The sequence below is a fragment of the Neovison vison genome, chromosome 11 (assembly GCF_020171115.1).
Source record: "Neovison vison isolate M4711 chromosome 11, ASM_NN_V1, whole genome shotgun sequence".
Taxonomy (NCBI): domain Eukaryota; kingdom Metazoa; phylum Chordata; class Mammalia; order Carnivora; family Mustelidae; genus Neogale; species Neogale vison.
In genome coordinates this window covers 38,676,426-38,688,504 of record NC_058101.1, presented here as the reverse complement: position 1 = coordinate 38,688,504, position 12,079 = coordinate 38,676,426, and the positions used below count along the sequence as shown (strand labels likewise).

At 37.9% G+C, this 12,079-nt stretch overlaps 1 pseudogene; it reads left to right on the top strand.

The window, feature by feature from the left end:
* LOC122890210 overlaps positions 1–11,412 on the top strand; it is a 42,392-nt pseudogene extending 30,980 nt beyond the window's left edge.
* Positions 11,413–12,079: the final 667 nt, after the last annotated feature.

The following is a 12,079-nucleotide window of genomic DNA, read 5'->3' as shown; positions in this document are numbered from 1 at the left end:
GGGTATCTTTTGAGTATGATGGAGTGGATGAGCTGGGTCATTTAGCTGAGCAGCAGCGGTAATTACAGACATTTGTAACAGTGTATAACAATGAGGTTTTCCATCATGTCATATCAACAGTTCTGTCTTGAAAAGGAAGCAAATTATGGTATGATCATCTGCATCTTGTTGATATGAAGCAGGGGGTTAATGCTCAGACTCCCCTTCACATGTTGAGAACATCTGTAGGAAAGACAGCGGGCAGTATGGCAGACCACAGCGAAGCACAATAAAGTTTTAGTTTCAACCCCGCGAAATTAGAGATGTCAACCAAATGTTTGCTATTAATCTATATAGCCTGATTTGCATCTTACTGTACCACATGTTAGTGTTTCTCCCACTTGGCATTGTCTGAGCATGATGATTTGAAATTTATTGAACTTCGGCAGTGAACCCAGCAACATGCAGAACACAATCATGGAGAAATTGCATGGGCAGAGACTTTAGGCAGTGCTGAAAAGCAAGCAGAAAAAGAGGGGCAGAAGTTGACGCAAAACATTTCATTAGGAATGATTGCTTTTATTATTCTGCAATGAACTTGGAGAAGTAATATTAAAATAAGAAAAGTGGTTTCAAGAAGATTTTAAAGGTTAAAAAACAAAAGTAAACTCATTCTGTCAGGAAAGAAGGCAGGTTGTCCTAGCGCAGCCACTAAGGACCACACCGTTGGGTGTGACTATGTTTCTTTTCAATAAGTGCAGGCACTTTACGACATGCATACATTTGAGAATTAGCTTGGATACGCATATGAGAATTCTTCATGTGAGTTAGAAGTTTCAGAAGAATGGAGAGCTAATATTATATTAATATTTCCACTTAAATCAGTCTCATTCTCTGTAGCTACCCTGGGGTGAACAATGTAAATATCAAATGATCTTCAAGTTCCAAAAAGTGTGCAAGTCTCAAAGATTGATGAATGATATATTTATTCAAAATTACATTAGATACATAAATTATTCCTCATTGATATCATGTCACTAGATCATGAGGTGGACTTGATCATTGATTTTTCCAGATAACTGAAATGCATTACATGCATATCGAAATACGTATAAGAAAAGCATTTGAGATGCATCCCAGAAACAATGCTAAGTATTTCGTAGAGTTTAAAATAATCTGACAGGTTGGATTTTAATTTGCAGAATTAAAAATAGAGCCAAAGATGAGTTAAGACATATTAGGTTAGCAAAAGAAAAGTTAACACTTGAATCTAGTTCTACTAACACCAAAATTCACACACTCTCTGCTATACCATCACCTCCCAACTCAAATAATAAAAACTAAAAACAAATATTTTTATAAGTAATCAGTTTAAGCAACACAGCTTTGTCTATATGGGAAGTAAGAATACTGTCCTATGTATATAATTAACTGTAGTGTTTCATGGCATGTACAATGTTTACAAAGACTGGTTTATCTCTAAAATAACATTTTTATAAAACTTGATCTCTAAGTATAATAGTAATATAATTACAGGAGTACCTGGGTGGCTCAGTCAGTTAAGAGTCTGCCTTCAGTTTAGAACATAATCTCAGGGTCCTTGGATTGAGCCCCACATCTGTCTCACTGCTCAGTGGAGAGTCTGCTTCTCCCTCTACCCCTCCCACATGTTCATTCTCTCTCTTTCTCTATCTCTCTCAAATAAATAAATAAAATCTTTTAAAAAAGAAATAAAATTATAGCAAATTTGGGTTTCCTGTAATTTTCACTAGTGTCATTGCATTTATAAAAAATCAACTCAGTGTTTTACTAACCCCTTCAATAAGGGGTTAGTAATGGGGCTTTTTGAAGATTTACTTATCAATGAGACATCTAGTCCATGGGGTTGGGAGTATCCAAGATAATTTCTTGGTTAGAAAGAATTATTAGATGGCATTTTTTTTTTTTTTGGCTATTCCATTCTAGGAGTTCTTGGGGATTTTACGTTTACATGAGTTACACTTTAAAAAAAAAAGTGGCATATGAATATTTTTAAACTTATTAGTGATAAAGAAGGAAAACAGCTATTGACAAGTGAGGATAAGCACTCACCATATGGATTCCAACATTTTAATTATTTTGTTCTTTTTCTTTTTAAAGCAACTTTTAGTGGTAATAATTTTTCCACTAATTAAAGACCAGCTGCTACTTAGCAAGCTAGACACCCAATTAGGAATCTGAAACCTGCTGAACAACCTTTACTGCCAGCCAGCTAGCTGAATCACCTCCTGTCACTGGCATGGAATTGATTATTTTTTGTTTTGTTAAATGCATGTTGTTGTCACACAAAATGGATCTCCAGAATGTTTTTCTCACAGAAGAGTTGACCAATCTGACATCCCATTCAATCTCATTTTTTGAACAAGCTTGAGATCTTTAACAAGGTCCTTCATCTATCTTTGTAAATATAATTATGGAATAGCTGTGGGAACTATATTTTGCAGGATAAAAAAGGAAACTTGAAAAGCAGAAGGTAACCACTCACCACCGTTCAATATTACTTTGCGATTGAAAGTGAAATAGTATTATGCAAAGGTTTTTATAAACTCAGAATACCAAAAAAAGATAATTATATTTCTACATATAATAAGCTTTGTTTTGAATATCAGTGACTTTTTTTTTGCCTAAGAATTCCTTAAATAATGGGATAAATGATGTTCAGTTATATTATCGACAAACTTTTAAAATACAGTTTTATTGTATGCACTATGTTTTTCGTGAGAGCTCAAAACAGTTCATATTGCAAAACACAGTCTTCCAAATATGGAAGAAATATATACCCAGGAATGATATTACTGGAAGTTTTAAAATAAAATATAATAGGGGCTCATGAGAGACTATGGACTCTGAAAAACAATCTGAGGGGTTTGAAGTGGTGGGGATGGGGGTGGGAGGTTGGGGTACCAGGTGGTGGATATTATAGAGGGCACGGATTGCATGGAGCACTGGGTATGGTGAAAAAATAATGATACTGTCATGCTGAAAATAAATAAATTTTAAAAATTATATAAAAAAAAAAAATATATATATATATATATATATATATATATATATATATATATATAATAGGGGCACCTGGTGGCTCAGTGGGTTAAGCCTCTGCCTTCAGCTCAGGTCATGATCTCAGGGTCCTGGGATGGAGCCTGAGGCTCTCTGCTCAGCGGGGAGTCTGCTTCCCTCTCTCTCTACCTGCCTTTCTGCCTACTTGTGATCTCTCTCTGTCTGTCAAATAAATGAAAAATAAAAATAAATTAAAAATAAAATACAGTACACAAAAAATTGTTTCTCACTATTTTAAATAGTTGCTGGTCAAAATTATGAGTAAATAAATCAACTTGAAATTCAGAGATAATTGATCATGCATACGAAATTAACATTCTTTAATTCATAAAGAGAATTCTGAACATTTTCTAAGAATTGTCCAATGCCTAGTGAATCCCCAGCTGTTAGATACCTTAGAAATTGGCAAAAGGACAGTTTATGAGTCACATTTTTTGTCATATTGAAAAATTCTTAATGGCCTGGAAGAGCTAATGCTATTGACAGGGGTGTCAGACACTACGCAAGAGGTGTTACCATCTCCCACTGCTTCTTTGCTGTGGCTGCTTTCTGTAGTCTTGTTCCTATGCTCTAAGCACAGTGGGTGCTCAATACACATTGTTTATGCGCTGCCATTACATCTGCTGTGAATGAAGCATCCAAGGATCCTCTGGCAGCAATAGCAAATGTTGAGGACGTCAATTGGGCATCATGGGACTGGAAGTGTTAAAGCTCTCAGCAGGTTCTAGGTCTGACTCTGCAAGCCTGGAGTTGGTTTGGAAGAGATATCATAAGGGGTGGCAATCTAGAGCATATTCTGACTCTTTCTTGGGTGCAGGGTATAAGTGGTATTTAGGATATGAATTATGGTTGAGACTTCACCAGGGTGCCTCCCAGGACAGATGCTGTGGCCAGAAGGCACTTTCTTGAGCTGAGAATTTATCTGCTGAATCCTGACTATTGCTTAACTAGAAATTGAAATTGTCTTTGTCAGATGTGCCAGCAGGGAAAGCAGTGGTAACTGGAAGTCAACTTTTATTCCATAATTCTTTAAATCTCTATAATGCTGTCATAACAATTTTCTGGAAGACAGGTCAGATCATGTCACAATAGAGCTTAAATACTCTAATTATCTCCCATTACTTTCAACATCACATTTAGGGTCTTTAGCAAGGCACACTAATCCTCTGAACTGGCCCTTACCTACTTCTTTTAAATTTCTTGTTTGACCCAGATTTCCATGAATAATATATTATCTATTAAGCATGTACAATTTGCTAGGTGTTCTGCTATGTACTTTGCATACGTAAACTCACTTAATTCTCAAAAGAAGCCTCTAAGTACCATATTATCATTACAGGTTTTTAAAGATTAAGACACAAAGAGGTGAGGTGATTTGTCCAAGGTTATGCAGATAGCAGAGGTGAAATTCTTTTTTTTTTTTAAGACTTTATTTATTTGACAGACAGAGATCACAAGTAGGCAAAGAGGCAGGCAGAGAGAGAGGAGGAAGCAGGCTCCCTGCTGAGCAGGGAACCCGATGTGGGGCTTGCTCTCAGGACCCCGGGATCATGACCTGAGCCGAAGGCAGAGGCTTTAACCCACTGAGCCACCCAGGTGCCCAAAATTCAGGCTCCTGGCCACCATGAGACCTTTCACAGAAGCCCATCTGATTGCAAACCTCCTTACCTTTATATTTGCTCTCCACTCCATCTTGAATGCCCTTCTTCATGGCTGATGCGACTCAGCGTTCAAGACTCAGCTAAATAATCCCTTTCCTTATAAAGTAATCTCTGGTATTTCAAACAGAGTTGCCTACTCCTTCCTTTTTACTAATACTAGACCTTGGCTGAAAAACAAAACAAAACAAAAACAAAACACCAACCTAGGCACAAACAATAGCTACCACTGCCACTGTAAAGCTTCCAACTGTTGGTTTTAGCTCAAATTATGATCTCAGGTGAGATTGAGCCCCACATCAGGCTCCAGCTCAGCAGGGACTGCTTGGGATTCTCTCCTGTCCCTCTGCCCACCCATGTGTGTGCACATGTGCACACACACAGTCTCTCTCAAATAAATATCTGTTTTTAAAAAGAAAATGCCACAGTTTCTCTCTAACATTTCTCTTTTCTCAGTCTCCCTTATTTCATAGTACTTAATTGTCTTTATTTTTCCTTTTGGCACTCAAAGAGCTGAAAAGACTCCATTTTTCCTCAGAAAATAAAATACTTCCTGGGACACCTGGGGAGTTCAATTGGTTAAGTATCAGCCTTCATGAGATCAGGTCATGACCTTCATAAAATCAGGTCATGATCTCAAGGTCATGACTTTCATAAGATCAGGTCATGATCTCAAGGTCCTGGGCCTGTGTTGGACACCCTGCTCAGTGGGTAGTCTGCTTGTCCCTCTGCCTGTCCCTACCACTTGTGCGCTCTCTCTCTCTCTCTCTTACTCTCTCTCTCTTACTCTCTCTCTCAAATGAATAAATTTTTTAAAAAAATATTAAAAAATAAAAGTATAATACTTCTTAGTCACTTCCTTGGCACATCAGAAATTATTACCAGTCCTCACAGTTACCCATACTTATAGCCTGTGATCTTCCTTCACAAAGGACACCCAGGATCACTTTATACTTTCATTAACTTCAAATACTTTTCCTCCCAAGATTCTACCCTGTTTCCCTTCTCACTTCAAAATTCATCCAAGAAACTTCACAGATGAATGTTTTACAAAAACACAATTAAAGTTTCTCCTAAGGGCACCTGGCTGACTCAGTGGGAAGAGCATGTGACTCTTAATCTTGGAGTCCAGAGTTTGATCCCCACATTGGAGAATAGATATCAGAAATACATACATACATACATACATACATACATAGTTTTTAAAAAAGAGAAAAGAAAGTTTCTCCAAAATCTGAGGATTTTTCCCTAAGGTTTGAAACTTAATACCCAATTTCCTCATCTTCAGAAAGACAAACAGCACTGAAATTGTGTGAAATTACTTCCTTTAAATCCACACCCTCGTATGTATAAGTGTCAGACCTCAGGAAGTCTTTCCTAGATTAGACCTTGGTCACCTGTCTTGGGCCCCAGAGATTCCCTGAGAACTACCAACATTTTGCCAGGAAGCAAAACAAACAAACAACAAAACCAACCAAACAAAAAAACCTCTACTGACCATCAGATCCTTTTTAAGAGGAATTTCTCTACTTTGATGATACCTTAGAACCACCAGAAATCTTCAGAACTAGTGATAATTCAGCCCAAACTTCATCAAGTGAGAATCTCTGAGAAACTACACTCACTAGTATAGTCATCTTTAGGCAGTTCCAAGCTGCAGCCTGGGTGGGACTCACAGTGACTGAAGTCTCCACCTGCCTGGAGCATTATGAGGTGGATATGGACAGAAGTGTCCCCTGCACTCAGGTGCAACCTCATGGCAAAGCCCAAACTGTTCTCTGAAACAGCAGATCTCAACCCAGCCTACATGTTAGAATCACCAAGGTAGTTTTTCAAAACACAAATGCCAGGACCCAGCCCAAAATAATTAAATCTGAATCACAGGGGTTGGCCTTTGAAATGCCTTCAGCTGATGCCATTGTAGAATCAGCACTGGGAAGCTGTTTCATAGCTAAATTCACTTGTAGGCAGGATCCATGATTTTGCTGAGTTTATAAACTAGTGGGAGAGATACACTTTGCTAGAAGTGACCTGTAGAAAGTGTCAGTCAAGGTTGGGGACAGAAGGACAGGGAAACGTCTCTGAGGGATGTCGCTGTCTGAGCAGACCTCTATGAACAGGGTGACTCCCAGAGACCCAGGTGAGCAATATGAGCCAACTTGATGAGAGCACTAATGGGGGATGGAAGAGGAGGGGTCACCTCCATTACCTTAAATAGTGGCCAGACCGCCCATCCACTTCAAACACTGCCAGAAGCAGAAAAGGGCAAGGCACATTTCAGCATTCTGGGACCTCCTGACACTCCTGAACTCCAGCAGGGCAGATAAAGCACTAGCTCTCTGCAGGCCCTTTGGCTATAGAGAAGACTCAAGAATAAACCTGGAGGTGAGTTGAGAGGCAGCCTGCTTCCTGGTCGTTTGTAGGAGGATTGCCAGGTTGTGTTCATTCTATTTCATAAACATTTTTATAGCTGTTAAAATTTGTGTCCTGCAAACTTCTCTGTTCTTTACAAATATGAACTGTTCTCACCCCTCCTAGCAAGCCTGATAAAAGATGTTATTACTATACTTATTTTACAGAGAGAAAAACTGAGGCATGGCACGGTAATTACCTTGAACATGGATCCACAGGTGTCACTGCACAGCTGGAATAGAAACCCAGCACTATGGTACCTTAAGAGCAGTCCTATGCTACTTCTCAACTGTTTGGTGGTATGTCCTTCACAAATTCCTGATTTTAAGGGAATTATGTGTCTTATTTGATATTTTATCTTTGTTATTGTAATTTTCAACTCTGGAAGATCCACTTAGATTTTGTCTTACTATCTTGTTATGCTCCTATTTCCTTTTATGTTTAGTCATAGAAAGTCCATTCCTCATGCCTGTTTTTAAGTCCTTCTATACCAATTCTATCTCTTTGGGGTGGTGGTGGTGGTATTAGGTGTCTATTGGTTGATTTCTCTGCTAGTGGTGAATTGTATTTGTTTCACTGCACACCTGGTAACTCTAGGTAAGAGTCCAGCATTGCACATTTTAAATAGTTGAGTGCTGAGTATTTTCTCTTCCTTTAAATAAAGTTGGGCTTTGTTCTTTGGTGTCATTATTTGGAATACTAATGCTTTGGAGAATTGTTTCGAATATGTGTCAACTGTGGCTGGAACAGGCTTCAGTCTCTGTATAATTTGGCCTCACTGCTGAGGCAGTTCCCTCAATCCCCTTGCACTCAGGGTCTTTGCCCTTGGCTGCCTGGGACAGAGAGGTTCTTCCTGGGCTTGAGTGACACCAGGGAGCTATTTATATTCTGAGTATTCGAATACCTGCTTCAAGGTGTTTTTGTCTGCATGAAGGTTGACTTTGAAGACAGAGTTTCACCTGAAATAATTTCTCATCTTACAAATTTTTATGTTTCCTTTGTATGATGTTATCTGCCACTTTCTGTTCATTTTAAAATACCCTATTTTCGTTGTGTACAACCCCTCCTCCAATAAATTATCACAGGTGAATAAAACTGCACTTTATTTATACCAATAGTAGGCCTTCTTGTACTAAAAACTCCAGTAATAAACCCAAATCCCTCACTCCTATAAATTGGAGAATTGGGGCAGAAGATCTCTTCCCCCACCCCCAAGGGAAATACTCAGCTTCAAAAATGTGCCCAACATCCGTACTTGTACCAGGTTTCTTAAACAATATGCAAAATGAGCTCTCACACTGGGTAACCAGAAAAGAATGTGACCTACACTAAAGATAACCATAACCAATTCTTAGCCTGTCTTCATAGAATTGTAAGAATAAGATTTTGTATGACTAATTAGTATTTTTTTTTAAAAGTTAAAGAAAAACTATTCTGACACTTGTTAAAATAGTATAGAAGATTTTATTCAAGACTTTAGTTAAGAGATCTCTATTCAAGTCTCGTTAAAACAGGGGTACGTGGGTGGCTCAGTTGGTTAAGTGTCTGCCTTCAGCTCAGATCATGATCTCAGGGTCCTGGAATTGAGCCCCCACATTGGGCTCCCTGATCAGGAGGGAGCCTGCTTCTCCTGCTTCCAATGTTTGTGTTTCCTCTCTCACTGTCTCTCTTTCTGTGTCAAATAAACTAAAATCCTTAAAAAGAAAAAAGACATAAAAAAGACTTGTTAAAACAGTAAAGGAGATTTTATTCAAGACATCAGGAGTAAAGAGATAAAACTCCAAATAAAACAAGTAAAAGTCTGGGCACATGGGTTAAGCCTCTGCCTTCGGTTCAGGTCATGATCCCAGGGTGCTGGGATCTAGCCCTGCATCAGGCTCTCTACTCAGCAGGGAGCCTGCTTCCTCCTCTCTCACTCTCTCTCTCTCTCTGCTTACCTCTCTGCCTACTTGTGATCTCTCTCTGTGTCAAATAAAATCTTTTAAAAATAAATAAATAAATAAAAACAAGTAAAAGTAGAGGGTGAGGTTATCCAGGGAGAGTATAAAGAACTTAACTCTGTATTAAGGGTGGGTAATTTCTCACTAAACTGACTCAGCAGGATTTGTGATAAAGGCAAGGTAAAGTCAAGTCTCCCTCTAAAAAAAGAGCTCAAAGAACCTAACTAAAGTTTGGTTAAAAAGGCATGCAAGTAAAAAAATATGAATTTTAAGAATTAATATTTTTAAAATGTCCTTATTACCCAAAGCCATTTATAGATTCATTGCAATTTCTATAAAAATTCCAGTGACATTTTTCATAGGAATGGAAAAACAATCCTAAAATTTATGTGGAACCACAAGAGACCCCAAATAACCAAAACAGTCTTGAGAAAGAAGATGAAAGCTGGAGGTGTAACACCTCCCAATTTCAAACTATAGAATAAAGCTATGGTAATCAAAACAGTATGGTACTGGTATGCGAAAAAACACATAGACCAATGGAACAGAACTGAGAGCCCAGAAATAAACCCTTGCATATATGGTCAACTAATCTTTGGCAAGGGAGCCAAGTATAGTCCTCAATAAAAAATAAATGATGTTAGGAAAACTGGATAAATAAATGATGTTAGGAAAACTGAATAACCACATGCAAAAGAATAAAATGGACCCCTAATTTATATCACTCACAAAAATTCACTCAAAATGGATTGAAGACCTAAAGATGAAAACTGACCATAAATCTTCTAGAAACCTGTTGAAAAAGCTTTTTGACTTGGTCTTGGTAATGATTGTTTATTATGATCCCTAGAACAAAAATAAATAAGTGGGATTGCATCAAACTAAAAAGCTTCTGCACAGCAAAGGAAATCATCTGCCAAATGAAAAGGCAACATACAAAGTTACAAATCACATATCTGATAAGGGGCTAATATCCAAAATATTTAAAGAAGTCATACAATTCAACAGCAAAAAAAAAATTTTTTTTAATTAAAAATGGCAGAGATTCAATAGACATTTTTCAATAGACCTGCAAAGGAGGAACAGGTACATGAAAAGGTGCAACATTACCAATTGTCAGAGAAAAACCACAAATGAAAATCATGTGGAGATATAACCTCATCTCTGTTAGAATTGTATTATCAAAAAGACAAGAAAGAAAAAGTGTTGGCAAGAATGTGGAGATAAAACTCTTGTGCACTATTTGTGGGAATGTAAATTGGTTCAGCCATTAGAGAAAACAGTATGGGGTTTCCTCGAAAAGTTAGAAAATAGAAATACCACAATTTAGCAATCTTTCTCAATACATATCCAAAGGAAGTGAAAACAGAATCCTGAGGAGATATCTGCCCTCCCACATTCATTACAGTATTATTCACAGCAGCCCAGATATGGAAATAACCCGAGTGTCCATCAACAGATAAATGGATAAATATGTGGGGAACATGTGTATATATACATATATGTGTACATGTAACATTCCATTGTATATACACCCATATATATACAATGAAGCGTTATTCAGCCATGACAAAAAAGGAAATCTTGTCATCTGTAACAACATGATGAAACTTAGGGCATGATGTTAAGTGAAATGTTAGAGAAAGACAAATACAGTATGATGTCACTTACAAATGGAATATAAAAAAACCCAAATCCCTCTTGCCCAACACTGCCACCACGGTGCTCGGGAGCTTTGTGGAGGTTGGCCAGGTGGTCTAATCTCCTTTGGACTTCATGCAGGAAAGGTGGTTGAGATTATAGATGTCAGAAAAGGCCTTTGGTTGATGGACCCTGCACTCAGGTAAGGAGTCAGGCTTTGCCTCTCAAGAGCATACAGTTCACTGACTTCAAGGGCCCACACGATGCCAGTCATAAGTGTGTCTGACAAGCCTGGCAGAAGACAGATATCAGTACAAAATGCACAGCCACAGGATGGGCCAAGAAGATGAAAGCCGGAGAAAGGAGAGCCAAGATGACAGCTTTTGATTGTTAAAAATCAGGAAGGCCAAGAAAATGAGGAACAGAATAAGCAAGTTTGAAGTTAGGAAGCTACAAAAAAAGCAGCTCTCCTGGAATTTTCTTCCAAAAAAAGCACCCTCTGCTAAGGTTGCAGCTGCCACAGCTGCTGTAAAGGTTCCAGCAAAAAAGGTGGTCACTGCAGAGAAGAAGGCTCCAGCCCAGAAGGTTCCTGCCCAATAAGCTGCAGGCCAGAGGCAGCCTCTCCAAAGACTCAGAAAGGTCAGAAAGTGCCAGCCCAGAAAGCACCTGCTCCAGGCATCTGACAATGTCTTACCCATAAAAGTGTAAGAAGTTATTTTTCTTTTTCTCTCCCCCACTCCACACACACACGTGTGTGTGTGCACCAAACTCATAATAAGAATAGTGGTTACCAGGAGCTGGTGGGTAGGAAAAAATGGGAGATGTTAGTTGAATGGTATGAACTTCGAGTTATAAAATGAGTAAGTTCTGGGTAATGAAGGTACAGCATGATGATTATAATTAAAAGTACTATATTACGTACTTGAAAGTTGCTAAGGGAGTAGATCATAAATGCCGGACAACAAAAAAAAACAGTAATTACTTGACATGATGGAGATGTTAGCCAACATTAGGATGGTAATCATTTCATTTTATATGTGTATGAAGTCAACATATTGTATACTTAAAACTTACATAATACTATATGTCAAATATATCCCAAAACTTAAAAAAATAATCTTTGATAGAGGTAGTCTGTCAAAACCATCAGAAAATTAATTCTCTACTTTTAAAGACAATGTCACTTTTCATTCACAGTAGACAATAAATTGAGTCCAAAAACAAAATGCTATAGGTAAATGAGATCTTAATGAATACATATTAAAAGCAAAAATAGTTATAATTATCAAGATGGAAAATTGAACTTGCATAAAGTGTTTAGATATACAAGAATCAATTATTAAAAGGGTT